Source organism: Callorhinus ursinus, unplaced genomic scaffold (assembly GCF_003265705.2).
Source record: "Callorhinus ursinus isolate GAN/ISIS: 27379988/994484 unplaced genomic scaffold, GSC_fseal_2.0 scaffold9, whole genome shotgun sequence".
Taxonomy (NCBI): domain Eukaryota; kingdom Metazoa; phylum Chordata; class Mammalia; order Carnivora; family Otariidae; genus Callorhinus; species Callorhinus ursinus.
This window is the reverse complement of record NW_027397071.1, coordinates 25,474,084-25,488,264: the sequence shown is the minus strand read 5'-3', so window position 1 is coordinate 25,488,264 and position 14,181 is coordinate 25,474,084. Positions and strand designations below refer to the sequence as shown.

Here is a 14,181-nt window from a genome sequence, read left to right as displayed (position 1 = left end):
GCGCCAGCAAGGGCGCAGTCCCTATTTCTCCCTTTCCCCGCGTGTCTGCCTCGGGGTTAACCCAAGGCGAGTAACTGGCTTTCGGCCTGTGCTCTCACACCAGCCTCTCCAGCATAAAAAAGGCGACCCTCAGCCCCGCCAGGGCAGGGCGCGCGCGTTCTCAGGCTGACACCTCCTGCCTGGGGTCGGACCGGACCTGGGTCCAGGGTCACTCGGCCGCTGCGCTCCGCGCTTGGGGACAGGTGTGCCGGAAGGCGTCGGGCCAACGGCAACAGAGTCGTGCCTGGCGTCACCCACGGACGGTTCCCGTAGTTGCCCGCGGGTCACGTGCCCCGGAGGCCGCGGCCCAGAACAGCCCGATGACATGTCCCTTCGTCCAGCGGCGCGGAGGGGTGTGGTAGGAGCCTAAATCCGGATCCTGAACGCCTAGAGGGGACGAGAGCGCCCCCCCCCCCCTTGGGCGACCAGCAGGCTTCTTCAAACAGCTGTCGGGTACCTAGGCGTTTGCGTTGGGGTGGGGGAGGGGAATCCAGGAAGAAGGTACGTTAAGTCTGGGCAAAAAGCGACAGAGAGGAGTATATGCAGAGGAGAGGGAGGGATGCACCGCAGACACGCCGCCCACAGCAGCCCTAGCCTTTCGCGTGGGGCCTCCACCTGCAACCTGCTCCAAAGGTGAATGGCTCCAAGAGTGTTAAGAAATGGACTGGCAGAAGAGCACTGCTTAGAAATCCAAATTTCCCTACCACTGCTGCCTGGAGTAGTCCTTTTGCAGAGCAGTAAAACTAATTTAGCTTCCTTTCTCCTCCCTCTTCCCCCATAGGGAAAACTCAGTGTCTTCTCCACACCTTAACCCAGTTGTTCTGACCTAAAATTAAAACACATCTCCTAACAAGTGTTCACAGACAAGGGTGACTGTAGAAATTCTGCCTAGAAATAATGTTCTTTAGACTGAGGCTATTAACTATACAAGTTGCTTTTCTGGTATTTCCTTCTGGAACGAGATGAAAATTCCTAATAAAAGCCAAGAGTGACGGTATTACTAGCATGCTGTTCAGAGTAAGGGAGAACAAAAAAGAAACTTCAATTTCTCCAAATTTTTCATTTTCTGGTAACTTTATTTTTCAAGATTTTATTTATTTATCTGACAGAGACACAGCGAGAGAGGGAACACAAGCAGGGGGAGTGGGAGAGGGAGAAGCAGGCTTCCCACCAAGCAGGGAGCCTGATGTTGGGCTTGATCCCAGGATCCTGGGATCATGACCTGAGCCGAAGGCAGACACTTAATGACTGAGCCACCCAGGCGCCCCATTTTCTGATAACTTCAAACACCTTGGCATTTTATCAGTAATTTAACATAAAGATTGTTAACTGACACTAAATTTTAATAGTTCACTTTGTCTTAACGATCAGTTAAGTTTATTTTCCTTAAAACAGGCATTTCCTTAAGCTTACTTTTAAAATCTGAATCTCTTTTCAACACACCACACTGCCTGCCCACCCTTTTATCTAAAAAAACAAATACTATGCATATTACAGTCATGAGAGATTATATGCAAATTAACACTTTATTATATGTTTTCAAATATCTGAATTAGAGTTTAGGTTCAGTATTTTCTTCTAAGGTAGGAGGGTTGTAATAAAATTGACTAACAAATAATAGTTACATATAGATAGCTAGTAGTTTTTCTGGAAATAAGTACATGTTCAGTGAAATAAGCCTAAACTGATGAGGCTGCTTGGTGGCAGTGAAGCTGTGCAGGGAAAGAGACAGCATTGTTGCTGCAGGTAATTTTCATCCTGAACTCAGTATATTTGTTTTTCAAATTTTAATACTTGTCCTATAGTTGCCAAGACTTCCATCTCTGCTATGGATATGAATGTGTAGCGGGTCTGTGGTTCTGAAGCAGCAAAGGACTATGTGTTGCAAACGGCTCCAATCTGGGGTTTAGGAAAAACTTGGATGCCTGCAGTTCTATGGCTCAGAGCCCCAGCCAACACGAGCCCCAAAGGTAAGCTCTGCACGGTCTTCTACTCGGTGTGGACAGCAACATTCCTGGCGGAGGCCTGTGGCTTAGACAGGACCCCTGGGCACAGGAGGAAGGAGTGGGAAATGTCCCACCTGTAGTAGTAACAGCCTCGTCCTCCTGGACAATGAAAGGAGCAAATATTACACATTTATTTCTCCCACATAAAATCAGTTGTTTTTTTTATTTCATTTTATGAAAACAACATAGAAAAATTCAATGCAAAATGGGTCTCAAACTAAAATACATAGAAATCAGGAAATTCAATTTTTTGAATTGAGTGTAAATTGTTTCATATACAACACATGCCAGAATTTCCTTGTGGCAAGCAAATTCATTCAAGACTGCAGAGCTGCAGTGTAATCACAATACAGTGTGGCAACTACAAGCGTGACTTCCCTTTCTTTTAGTCTTAATTGCAATACTACAGCAAATCTGGTTTCAGATCAGGCAAAATGTGATCTACCTGTAAATCCTATACAGTCTATGCCTGCCTATGTGCAACCTAGCCTACAAGATTATGTTTCTACAATTAAGGGGAAATTTTAAAAGAAAACCTTTTGATGGTGGTTTTTTGATCTTCTTCTGGCCAGAGACTTGGGTGAGCTATTTTTCTACTTCTGTCAGCATTCCCAAGCCTCACTGGGGCCAGGAAGTTAACACAAGTTAGGTCTAAGATGCTAGTAGACTTTCTGCTTGGGACCAGGCTAAGGACCACATTTCAAATTTTCAAACTAATACCATACATTCCTGCTGCAGTGAGAACAGTATGCATTCAGAAAGAGCAAAAAAATTTCTATGGACTATGGGGATGGAGTGGGTAACACATACAGAAAAGATAGAGTTTTCCCCCCACTATCCCAAGGGGGGAAAAATAACAATAAAGAATCAACACTTAACCTACTATTGGTCTTATTTTCAATGTTTAGAGGGAAACCCCCCACACCAACTTCTCATTCTCAATTCTTGACTTATAGAAAACAGGTCTGAACAGCTCTACACCTATTTTCTGGAGAGCCTGAAGGCTGAAGACATTGTTTAGACAGATTCAGGCATCTTACAACTGTCAGTCCTTTGTGGAACAGGAGAGTCCCAACCCTGGAAACAAAATAGAATTGGAGATTCCTGAGCAGGCAGTGGAAATCTCTACACAGAGATCCTGAAGAAGAAGTTTCCAAATTTCCCCCAAGAGCTAACAGTGTCTACAGAACTAAGAGTGTCTGCATTTGAAAAGGGAGGACCTCTTGGGTGCTGAGTGTGAATATATGCATGGGTGTGTGGGGGGAGGCAGATCAGGGCCTGGTTGTATCTTTGGACTGTAACCTATACAGGTGGGATTAGATTGCTAAGAACACTTCCTGGGGGTTTTCTGGTGGGTCTTGGCTATCTTCAGGTACCTTCTGCATGGCTCTGGAATTTCACTTAAACACAGGTACTGTGCCTGGCTCTCCAAAGTCACCCTTTTCTATGGGAGAAGAGAAATCTACCAGGGAGGGAGCCAGCCTTTTGATTTTTTAAGCACATGAAAAATCCCCATCTCCTTGTAGGCCTGAAGAGAAATTCAGCAGGGCTGCCATTTCCTACTTTCTGAACATACCACCCACCAACTTACCAAGGGTGCTGCAGTGAAGACGGGAAAATAGCAGGTAAAATAAAGGGAAGGGAATTTGAGAAATTTTAAAAATAAAGGGATAGGAAATATGACCTTAGAAGTAGAACAAATAAGTATTATTCTAGCCTCTCCTTCTTACCCTGCTCCTTCCCTCCCCTGCCTCAATGAAAATAAGCCACCAGAGTCCTCTAGAAGTCTCTTAACTTTCTGCTCTTAAATGGCTCCTTTTCCAAGGAGGAACAAGGTCTGTTTTCTGATGTGGGGACTCAGATGCTTTGTTATTGCAACTTAATTTTGTCATTGCTTCTTTTCAAAGATTATTTGGAATGAATTGTTTCTTTTGTTTACTATCCAACAAACCACCTCTGCTAATCTTATATTTTATCTCCCTAACATATGGAAAAGCTATTTATTCTAGCCAATCACAATAAAGTGAAGAAAACCCCATTTTATGGAAAAATATATATCACTAGTCTGTTGATCATTAAAGATATGATTACCAGTGAAAATCCTCTGAAGGTGGCACATTTATGCTTCTAGGAACAGATGGGGACACGCATTTTCCTTGCAAATACTTTTGAAATTGCTCTACTGGTAGCAGTATAAAAATGATATACAGATGCCAGGGCCGGCATGGCCAGGATGAGTGTGCCAGATTTACACAGTAAAGCCTTCACATGCGGACTGTCAGTTTTGATTGATCTCTACTATACCTCAGGAACTTGTTGACTAGGTAGGGAAACAGTGCAAATAATTCACTGCAGCAAGTCAGATAATTCACACAACCAATCGGTCTGCTTCACTTTCTGGCTGTGACATATGAGCCTTCCCTACAAAGATGCATCATTTTCCAGCTTGAGCAATATTCAGTGTCAGGGAAGAAAAGGTATTAAAGCCACACAAAAGGAGGCAGACTATCATAGGACCAGAAGTTGTTTTGGTGATGGAAGCCAGATTCAGCTGTAGTCTAAGTCCTACCAGAGTGTTCAGGCCCAATTGTCATTATCATATTGATTAAAAAAAAAAAAAGTTCATCATAGTGCAATTTTAGGTTTAATGGCAACGGATCGGGAAAGAGCAAAGAATTATCCCACAAAAGCACAACATTCTTACCGCAGGGACGTTTCCCTGTTCCAGTTCGTTGATGGAGTTGATTAAGTTTAAATGAAGCAGACACTGGATAAAAGTAAGGGTATTGACCACTGGGCACTGCGATCCGTGCTTGAAAGGACCTGATACATGCAGAAAAGCAAGATTTGCTAAATGCTCTAATCTTCAATCAAATCTTACATCAATACAGACAAAGTTTGGTAATGAGAGATTCAATGAAGCATGCGGGAGAAAGAATTAATCCTCTTGGTCTAAACTGGCTTCAACTTTGAAGCTTGCTCCGAAGGAAAGACAGTTATCTAAATGCTAAATAAGAAACTTATTGTACTTTTCATGGCATGCTAATCTTTTGTCTATTTCATCTCTATTATGTGTATGCTCGTAGATTGCAGTTGTCATGGTGATTATATCAAGCCACCACGCTCAGAAGATGGTGGTGAGAAGCCAGGCACGGAGATGGAAAAGACCCCCACGCAATCCACAGTATGGGGAGGGGAAAAAAGAGGGAAGAGAAGTAGGCGGGCACCTGACGCTTCCCGGGCTCCTTCCCACCCAGGCCCCTGCCTTGCTCTGGTTTGGGCCAATGAGGCTGGGCCTTTCAGTGCCTTTGCAGGCACGGTGCCCCAAGTGAAGTTAGCAGCACTTGGTAATAATGGTGGTCAGGAGGGGATCAGGCATCCTTCCTACCTCAAACTTCTTTCCCCATACAGGTTCCCAGCTTTTAGTCCGGAGACTCCTCCCTCTTCTCACAGAGTCCCCTTCTCCCTAGCGCTGCAACCAGGCAGGTGGAGAGGATGATAGGAGAAGGAACACAGAAGGGCAAGGGCTCAGACAGTTGCATCTCACTCGCTCAGCAAAGCAGTGCCTGGGGGCCAGGAAGGTGAGTGATCAGATCCTGACAGCTGGAAGAATTCCTAGGGAGAGGAGCAGCCCACAGAACCCTGGCAGGAGGTGGAAGCTATATGGTCACCCAGTCCTGGTGACCAAAGGTGGCCCTGGGCCCTTTATGTGTTTTACAAAAGTTGCCAAATTAAGATGGGATTATAACTGCTCCAGCCCTTGTCAGGGCTGAAAGGCTGGGAGCCTCAAATATGCCCCGGCAGTGTTGATGAAAAGCTTAAAAAGTAATAAAAGGGAGAAAAGAGCAGGAAAGTAACATGTATAACTCTTATTAAAGAGAAGAGCCACGGAGAGGTTGTGAACTTGAATCACTGTTTGAACTTTAATTTGTTCATTAACAGGATTTGCCCCTCACTGCGAATGTTATTACTTCCCTTTGCCGCTCAGCAACAACTCTGGGCATAATGAAAGAGTCTGGCAAAAAGTTAAATGCCTGGTAATTAATTCATTTAATTGAAAAAAAGGGGAAGAGAGAGAGAAGTCCCACTGCAGGAGAAGGCAGAAGGGTTGGAGGAGGGGGCAAGGCTGGAATCTGTGTGGAGGCCCCCTCCAAGGCTCGGTGCCACCCACCAAGGAGGGGAGAATTGGTCTCTGATGAGGCTCTTTCGGCAAAATTAATGACAACAGCACCCTGAATACCCCTGCCCAATGCAACCCACCCCTGCTTCAAACCCCCTGGCAGTTTTCAGCCAGGAGCTACTTTATTTTTTTTTTAAGATTTTATTTATTTATTTGACAGAGACACAGCAAGAGAGGGAACACAAGCAGGGGGAGTGGAGAGGGAGAAGCAGGCTTCCCCCTGAGCAGGGAGCCCCATGTGGGGCTTGATCCCAGGACCCTGGGATCCTGACCTGAGCCGAAGGCAGACGCTTAACGACTGAGCCACCCAGGCGTCCCCAGGAGCTACTTTAGATGATCTGTTAGGGTGGCATGGATACCAAAAATCCAAAAATAATATATATTCCAAAAACACCTCTCGTTGAAAAAGTAGGGAAATGTCTTTTGCTTTCTCTCCTTCCTTCCCTTAGAACAGGTTTCTTTTGTAGTCTTCGGTTTCTAAGCTGGAGTGAAAAGGAGTGTCCGGAGCTGGATATAATCCGCATGTTGGCATCTTAATATTAATCAGCCTTATAACATCATACTTTCTTTCCACCCCCAAACCAACAGATAATTTAAATAAACTCAAGAGATGAGAAAAGAAATACACTCCTTGCCCCTGCTCAGAAGCAACAGGACTAAGCCAGCTTGTTTTGCCTCTAACCTTACAGGGCCTATGTTTTCCTTTGTCATTTATCTCCTTCCTGTGTTTGCCAACCACTGTGTACAATTCTCTTGGCATGTGCATCCTCCTTCCAAGGGAAGCAATCCTTGGCTATAGTTAACTACTACGACACCCCAGACACCCCAGAGCTATTAGCACCATGCTGCCCCTTGCCCCCCAAATGAGAGAACAGAAAAATTCATGAAATCAATATTAGGTCAGTTATCCTTTTCTGCTTAATATGTTTAAAGCCTACCATCGAACAGTAATAGGTGGTTGCAGTTTCCTCAGGTTTTAAAAAACTGGTGTCCATGTAATCAGTGTGACTCCCTTTAGAAATGCAATTGTCGACCATGTATTCTCCCACTACAAAACTACAATGGGCAGAAAAAAAGAGAGAGATGAGGAGAAAATGAGAGACAATATAAATAAATCTCCTAGTATCCAAAACTATTTACTAGGTTTGTGTCTTTAATTAAATCATTTTAATGATTTAGGAAAGGACAGAATTTTCTCATCCAAATCACAGTATCACCAAATAAAGTCATCAAAATTACCATTTTGGTAGCACCATCCTCCCCATTTAACCCAATGCCACTACAGTCCTAACCTCAAACTTCATATGGCTACAAGTGATCTGTACTATGCCTTCCTGGAAACCAGTGAAAGGCACACACTCATCTTCATTAACAGGAAGGGGAAAGGAGCTCTTTTAAAGGGCTATTATTTGAGCTGAAGCAAGTTCTAGGGGTATTTAGCATTAAAATTACTTCCCACCTTTTACAGTCCCTGAATATTGAGTGAGTTCTATTTTCCAAAGTTATAGAACTATACTAATTTTATTCTGGTCAACTTGACATTAAATATTAGGAGTCTACACACAAAACAAAACCAAACAAAACAAAACACTCTCTAACTCCACACTGTTTAGTCCTTAGCTCCTTCTACGAAAGAAACTTTATAAAGAGACCACATCAACCAGGTCTGATCACCCTTCCACTATCCCTAATCTATACCCCTGTCACCTTACATGTGCAAAGTGAGTTTTTTCCTTCCTCCAAAACAGCTTTCAGAATGCCTTGATATTAACCACCCTAAACCCCTACTTTACTGGAAAGCCCTGGATAGCTCCGATAGCCTCTAACAGCCCTAGCTCCTTAAACTGGCTTTTTGCCTCCTCCCCACTCTCCCTAACTGTACATTTCTGGTTTGTTTTCCACTACTAGGCTACACAAGGCAAGACAGCTCTTCAGACAGACAGCCCTCCAATTGTCCTCTGAAAATACCACACGGATTATCTTCATTTTACTGAACACTTGTGAGGTGTCAGGTACCATGTTAGGCATTACAAACATCATCTTATTTAAGCCCTTCAACTAAATGAGATATGATTATGCCCATTTTAAGGTTGTAGAAACTGAGACTAAAGAAGTTAAGATACTTGTCCAAGCAAAATCGCACAGCAGAGACAGGATTCTTATGCTTATCTATCCGGCTCAAAAGCTGGTTTACCTTCCACTCTGGCATATTCCCACCCTTGCTGTAGTGTGTGTTCCGATCGCTGCTTCTCAACTGCACCATACATATCTGAATTCCACCCAGACTGTAAATCCCAGAGAGAAATTCCTACCTCTATCCTGAAATCTTTCATCATCATCCTAGTCCTTGGCAGATTATCTGCAGCCCTTACATGTCATGCCTATTCTCTGCCCTGTACAGTCTTGTCAGTTTTCTTTTACTCAGTCCCTTCCAACCACAGTGTAATATCCTTGAAAATGGAAATTTCTTTATACTCCTCCCTCACTCTCCAGAGCCTAATAATTTAGCTCCCATTTGCTGAGCATACACAGCAGGTGTGTACAACAATCCTAAAGTAGACTATTATTATTGCCATTTTGCAGATAAAGAAACTGAGGCTTAGAGAGATTAAGAAACTTGCCCAAGCCACTCAGCAAGTAAGCAGCAGATGTGAAATGCAAACACAGACTGTCTGAATCAAATGCCCCAATATACTATACTGGCTCAAATACACTGTGCCTCACAGAATGTGAATTTATGAAGCATCACTGTGTCGAAGATAGTCAACAAGCCTCCAGAAAACATCCCTCTAACCAATGACTTCAGACAAGGGGCACTGTTTCTTACTCTTTAGTAGGGTAGATTCTGAAACTCAACAGAAGAAAAGATGAGTATATACCACCCCATAAGGTCCCAGACCATTCTCCCAACCTTGCTTGGAGCCATTGCCCCATGTTGGTGGGAGCCAATGATGCTGCCTGTATCTGTACTGGTGTTTCTGTGAGATAGAGAGGCAAACTGTTCTTTCCCCAGCAGCCTCGGTAACTTTTAAATACACAGAGGAAAGTAGGAAAAAATAAAAGATATGAGTGTTAACTTTTTTTAAATGGCCTGCAAGGGACTAGGGGACGTTTTGCTATCTCTGCAGCAAAAATGGCTTGCTGTTGTGGGAAGAATAACAATTGCTTAAAAATGTTCACAGCTGACCAATTTAGCCAATATATGGAACTCCAGCCAGCTTCTGTCCTCCCCTAAGACATGAAGGTAGCAATGGGGATTAATGAAATCCCTAAGAAGAACTTCTGAGAGTACAAGAATCAAGGCCTGGAAGTCTGGCTACTTTTCCCCCACATATAGAGCTTGCCTTCAGTGCCAATGCTGAAGATCTGGACTTGATAGTATTAAGCAAGCTGGCAGGTTTCTTTATATCCAACAGGAAGCATTTTTATTTTATTTTTTTAAGAGTTATTTTAGAGAGAGAAAGAGCGAGAGAGCGCACACACATGAATGGGGGGAGGGGCAGAGAGAAAGGGAGAGGGAGAACTCAAGCAGATTCCTGCTGAGCACAGAGCCCGATGGGGGGCTCGTTGGGGGGCTCAATGTGGGACTCAATCTCATGACCCTGAGATCATGACCTGAGATGAAACCAAGAGTCAGACACTTCATCAACTGAGTTACCCAGGCGCCCTTTAGGAAGCAATTTTTAAAGAATCTCTTGCAGGGGTGCCCTGGTGGCTCAGCTGGCTAAGTATCAGACTCTTGATTTTGGCTCAGGTCATGATCTCAGGGTGGTGAGATTGAGCCCCACGTTGGGCTCCATGCTAGGCGTGGTGTCTGCTTAAGATTCTCTCTCCCCCTTCCTCCCCCCGCTCCGTGTGCGCATGTTTTTTTTCTCTCAAATCAAGAAATCAATCAATCTCTTGCCGAAGAGAATACTCTGACAACAGAGTACTACTTCTTATGAATCTGAGAAAGGAGGAATAATGACTGTATTATTCACTCATCTCTAGTATCCATGCTAAAATTACTCTATTCTCCCAAGTTCCCAAAGGCAGGTTTCCATCTTCATTTATATTTTGGTTTAAATATCTTTACAGCTCAAGGCCTATGACCCCTACACCTTTACCTACAAAACCTGTGCAGTGGCACACAAAATCCTGTACTTGCACAGTACTTAATAAACCAGTCCTTCCATATACTCCATCTCAGATGAGGCTCAAAACTACCTTTTGAAGTAGACCCAATGAGTATTACTACAATATACATTTTGCCTATAAGGAAAGTAAAATTTGCTTCAAGTAACACAATTGGCACATGGTAAACCTGGTCCCCACTCCTGGCCCAGGATTCTTTCTACCACATGATACTTCCCAATACTCAGGCAATTTCCCACCTTTTCTATATTCTGGGTCCACATGTAAACTTTGTAAATCTAAAACCAAGAGCCTCTCTATGAAAGAGATGGACCTCAAACTATACCAACCACACTTAGTTCTTTTACAACTACCTAGGACCATACTAAGAGCCAATCCAGAAGCTATAAACACTATAGACAAAAATTTAGTAGACTCAAAGAAAGAAATATTTGGATGGTTCTTAAATCTATAGAAGATGAGCAGACATGATAGACTATCCATTTCAAAAAAAAAAAAAAAGGTTAACCTCATGTCACCTGTTTTTCCACAATTGTATCTATTGAGGGTATACTAAGTACCTAATACTCCCTTGTACTTATAAAATTTAGGAACTGTTCTGTCTACCTAATGGACAAACAATCCAGGGTGTACCCAGAAAATATCTGGAATTGGATCTGTCCACCTTGTTCACTGACCTTTTAGTTGGTTATGTAACCCTGGTATCCAGGACCCAGCAGGTCCCTTTCCCCAATTTCTGGGCGATATCTAAGCTCATTAAAGCAGACAGGACTCAAATTTCCAGGCCTTATAAATGGCTGAAATAAGGACATTCTTTTTGTGTCAGCTCAAGCTTGGTTAATCTCCATATCCAATCTAACTCTGGGGTGAAAGAGAAGAATACATTTGTTGCTTTGGGACTGTTGCCCTATTTCTTTATCTGCTAGCTGACCTTCCTTATATAAGTGCACCAGCATTTGCAACATTCAGTTTAAGCAGGAAGGCCCTTTCATCTTTGTCCCCTGGCCTTGATCTCTCATCATTATGGTCTGGATGCCTGCTAATCACTAATGATCCCATGGCCCTTTATATAATACTGAGGTCTTAGACCAGAACTGATATAAAAAATCCTACTCAGCTAATTATTCTTTCTGCTTTTCTTGGTTCTCCATATAGTCTCAGCTGGAGTTGAATCTGAACTATTCCCTCAGATTTTAAATCGTTTGCTGGTGGTTTTTGGAAAGCACTTATAAACTCTTCTCTCAAATGAATTCAACTAATTATAATTCAAAAACCCTATGAACTACCTCTTACCCTCTCCCTCTTTCTCTTTTCCTTGTCTTTCTATTCCCTTTCCCTTATTCTGGTCTTGAATATCGTAAGAGTTTAAATTCACTGGGTGAGGAGTTTCATGATTCTGTATTTTGATAGTATATTGTTAACTTATAGCAGTATATAGTGGTTCTATGACACATCTACTTTGGGGTCTATGTTCACAACCAACTACTAAAAATGACAAGTGTTTTGACCCAAAGGTTATATTTAACCTACAGTCTAAGGATCACTGAATTTTTTATTAATGGTAAATGCCTTGCTCACAAAATAGAATACAGGTAAAGTTTGGTTTCTTAACTGAGTATAATTCTTTTATATTTCAAGGAGTGTGGAGCACAAAATCTGCAGAACTATATAGGGCAATCCTGACTTTAGCTTATTAACGTCTTGAATTTTTTGTACCCATTTTCATATTCTAGAACTTAACAGCTTTTGTAATCATAGCAGCAAAACTGAACTCTCATAAAATCCAGATCACCCCAATTCTCGACAACACAACTTTCTGAATATGACTGTATACAGTATACATTAACTGACAATCAAAGAGAATGTATAGCTCCAAAGGACAGCTGTAGTAAGTCATTAAGACTGGAGTCTTACAGAATGTTTACCTGACTTCCATACCTGAGATAAACTGATCAATTCACACACCCAACACTTGTGCTAAAAGCATATGGTCTCTCATTAAAGCTAGCAGATGATTTTCTTTCACAACAAAGGTATAAACACAACTAGTTTCCTCACTTTTCCAATTATTCCAGTTTTACAAGATGTTTGGTTTCATAAATAGAGCCTTCTCACTGACTTACTATGGACTATTTGGTAGGACACAACATCTTTGTTCCTCGGTTTATATAGAATAGGAATAAAACAAAACCCTCCTCCTTCCTAGGGGGACTTCTGTGAGTATATTGATAAATACCTACAAAATGATAAATGCTACTACCTCTTTCAGCATTTTGAAAGATGTCAACCAAACAAAATATTTTTGGTGTGTGAATTAAAATGCCTCTTACTGATGGTCTCAGATGTTTCCTTGTAAGATAGCGTGTCAAGAACTGGCTTATATATTATCCGTCCTCCAGAACGCACTGACATCACACTTCATAATAGCTTGGTATGATGATTGCTGTCAAAATCACCTGCATGGAAACATCCGTGCCCTAGATTGACATAATGTGTTAGCGTGACACAGGACCAAACAACTAAGGACACGGCGCGAAGCCCCGACTTTGGAGCACTTGGGTTGGAGGGGTGTGTTACGTGTGAGCTGAAGGGCCTCAACCTTTCTTACGCTTCAGCTTAGGAGGAAAATGAAAGTTGCCTGGGGGTCTCGTGGGCGAGGCGGGAAGACCAGAAAGGCAAATGCCTGCGACAGAAGTAGGAAAAACTTTTTTTTTTCCCCCCCGAAATCGAATCCTATCCAGGGCTAGGCCTTTGGGTCTCCCTTCTCCATGACCACCACACAACGGCACACACTTTGCTGGGAAATGAAAACAAGACGAGGGTCTGGGGGAGCGACCGGCTCCAGACCCGGCTGAGGGGTGGACAGAGTCCCGTCACCTAGGCTTTCGGGCCGCCGCTGTCGCCGCGTCCCCCAAGGGCGCGACCTGGAGAACTGGAGATCCGGGCACGGCCTCGCGTCGCCAACAGGCCCGACCCGCCCTCTCCTCGGGTTTGCGGTGGGCAAGGCTCCCCTCCCACCCCACCCCCCGCCCCGAACCTGGGTCTGTCACAAGCCGTCCTCCCCAACTGCGGCGTGAGAAGCAGAGCTACCCGAGCCGCGGGCCCCAACTGCACACAAAGCCCCCAACGGGGCCGCGGCGACTTCAAGCCTCGCTAATCCTGCTCCCGGAGCTCAGAGAGCAGCGTCCCGCGCTACCACGTCTACCCCCACCCCCGCCCGGGGAAGCCCCGCTGAGGGGAAGCGCCGAGCCGGAGGTGAGCCCCTGCGCACGTGAGCATTCCCGCCCCAAGCAGGGCCCTCTGCCCGGCGGGCACTCTCACCTCAAATGAACAGGCGCTGCCGCCTGCGGGAGGAGGAGAGCGGGTGGGGAATACTCACACTGGGTCGGGCCGCGCAGGGACCTCGTCGGGAAGGACGCACGGGTCCGAGAGCGCAACCCTAGCAGCTTGCGGCCACGCCGCCTCCTCAGAAGGGAGGCCTCTACCGTCCGGCCTCGGACCTGCAGCTGCCGCGCGCGCACGCGCACACGCGCGCCACTGCCAGCCCCGCCCCGTCCCGCCGACTCCGCCCCGCCAGCCTCCTACTTCTCTGTCGGCTCCCACCCCTCCTCTCAGCCCGCGGGTGCAATCGGCGCTCTCCTGGAGACATACGCGAAGCGACATGGAACGCCTTCCCCTAAAATGAGCTGTGATATCCTTTTGATGGCTATAATTTATTCCAAATCGTCCTTGGACTGAAACGATCAATTAGCAGCCCGAAACGCACTGTGAAGTAAATTGTCACACTCTCTATTACAGGATGGTTATCATATATTTATAAGG

The 14,181-nt window shown here is 44.5% G+C and overlaps 2 long non-coding RNA genes across 19 annotated transcripts in view; one reads left to right on the top strand and one right to left on the bottom strand.

The window, feature by feature from the left end:
* The window catches only part of LOC112824361 (uncharacterized), a 63,326-nt gene extending 49,446 nt beyond the window's left edge, over positions 1-13,880 (bottom strand). The window contains exons 1-4 of one of the 17 annotated variants that reach the window (XR_012379362.1): positions 13,739-13,872; positions 12,690-12,836; positions 7,164-7,281; positions 4,750-4,868 (exon numbers count right to left, since the gene is read on the bottom strand). This is a non-coding gene — a long non-coding RNA (uncharacterized lncRNA). Of the gene's footprint in view, positions 21-98; positions 309-4,749; positions 4,869-7,163; positions 7,282-12,689; positions 12,837-13,680; positions 13,700-13,738 lie in introns of those variants that run through there. The other 16 variants (XR_012379368.1, XR_012379364.1, XR_012379367.1 and 13 more) reach the window with 16 other exon arrangements.
* Positions 533-9,253, top strand: LOC112824362 (uncharacterized). 2 transcript variants are annotated; one of them, XR_003208415.2, is made up of 6 exons: positions 533-672; positions 1,845-2,009; positions 3,572-3,670; positions 5,132-5,229; positions 5,457-5,626; positions 8,809-9,253. It is a non-coding gene; the product is annotated as an uncharacterized lncRNA (long non-coding RNA). The 2 variants fall into 2 exon arrangements; XR_012379375.1 differs by lacking the exon at positions 8,809-9,253 and adding an exon at positions 6,814-7,157.
* Positions 13,881-14,181: the final 301 nt, after the last annotated feature.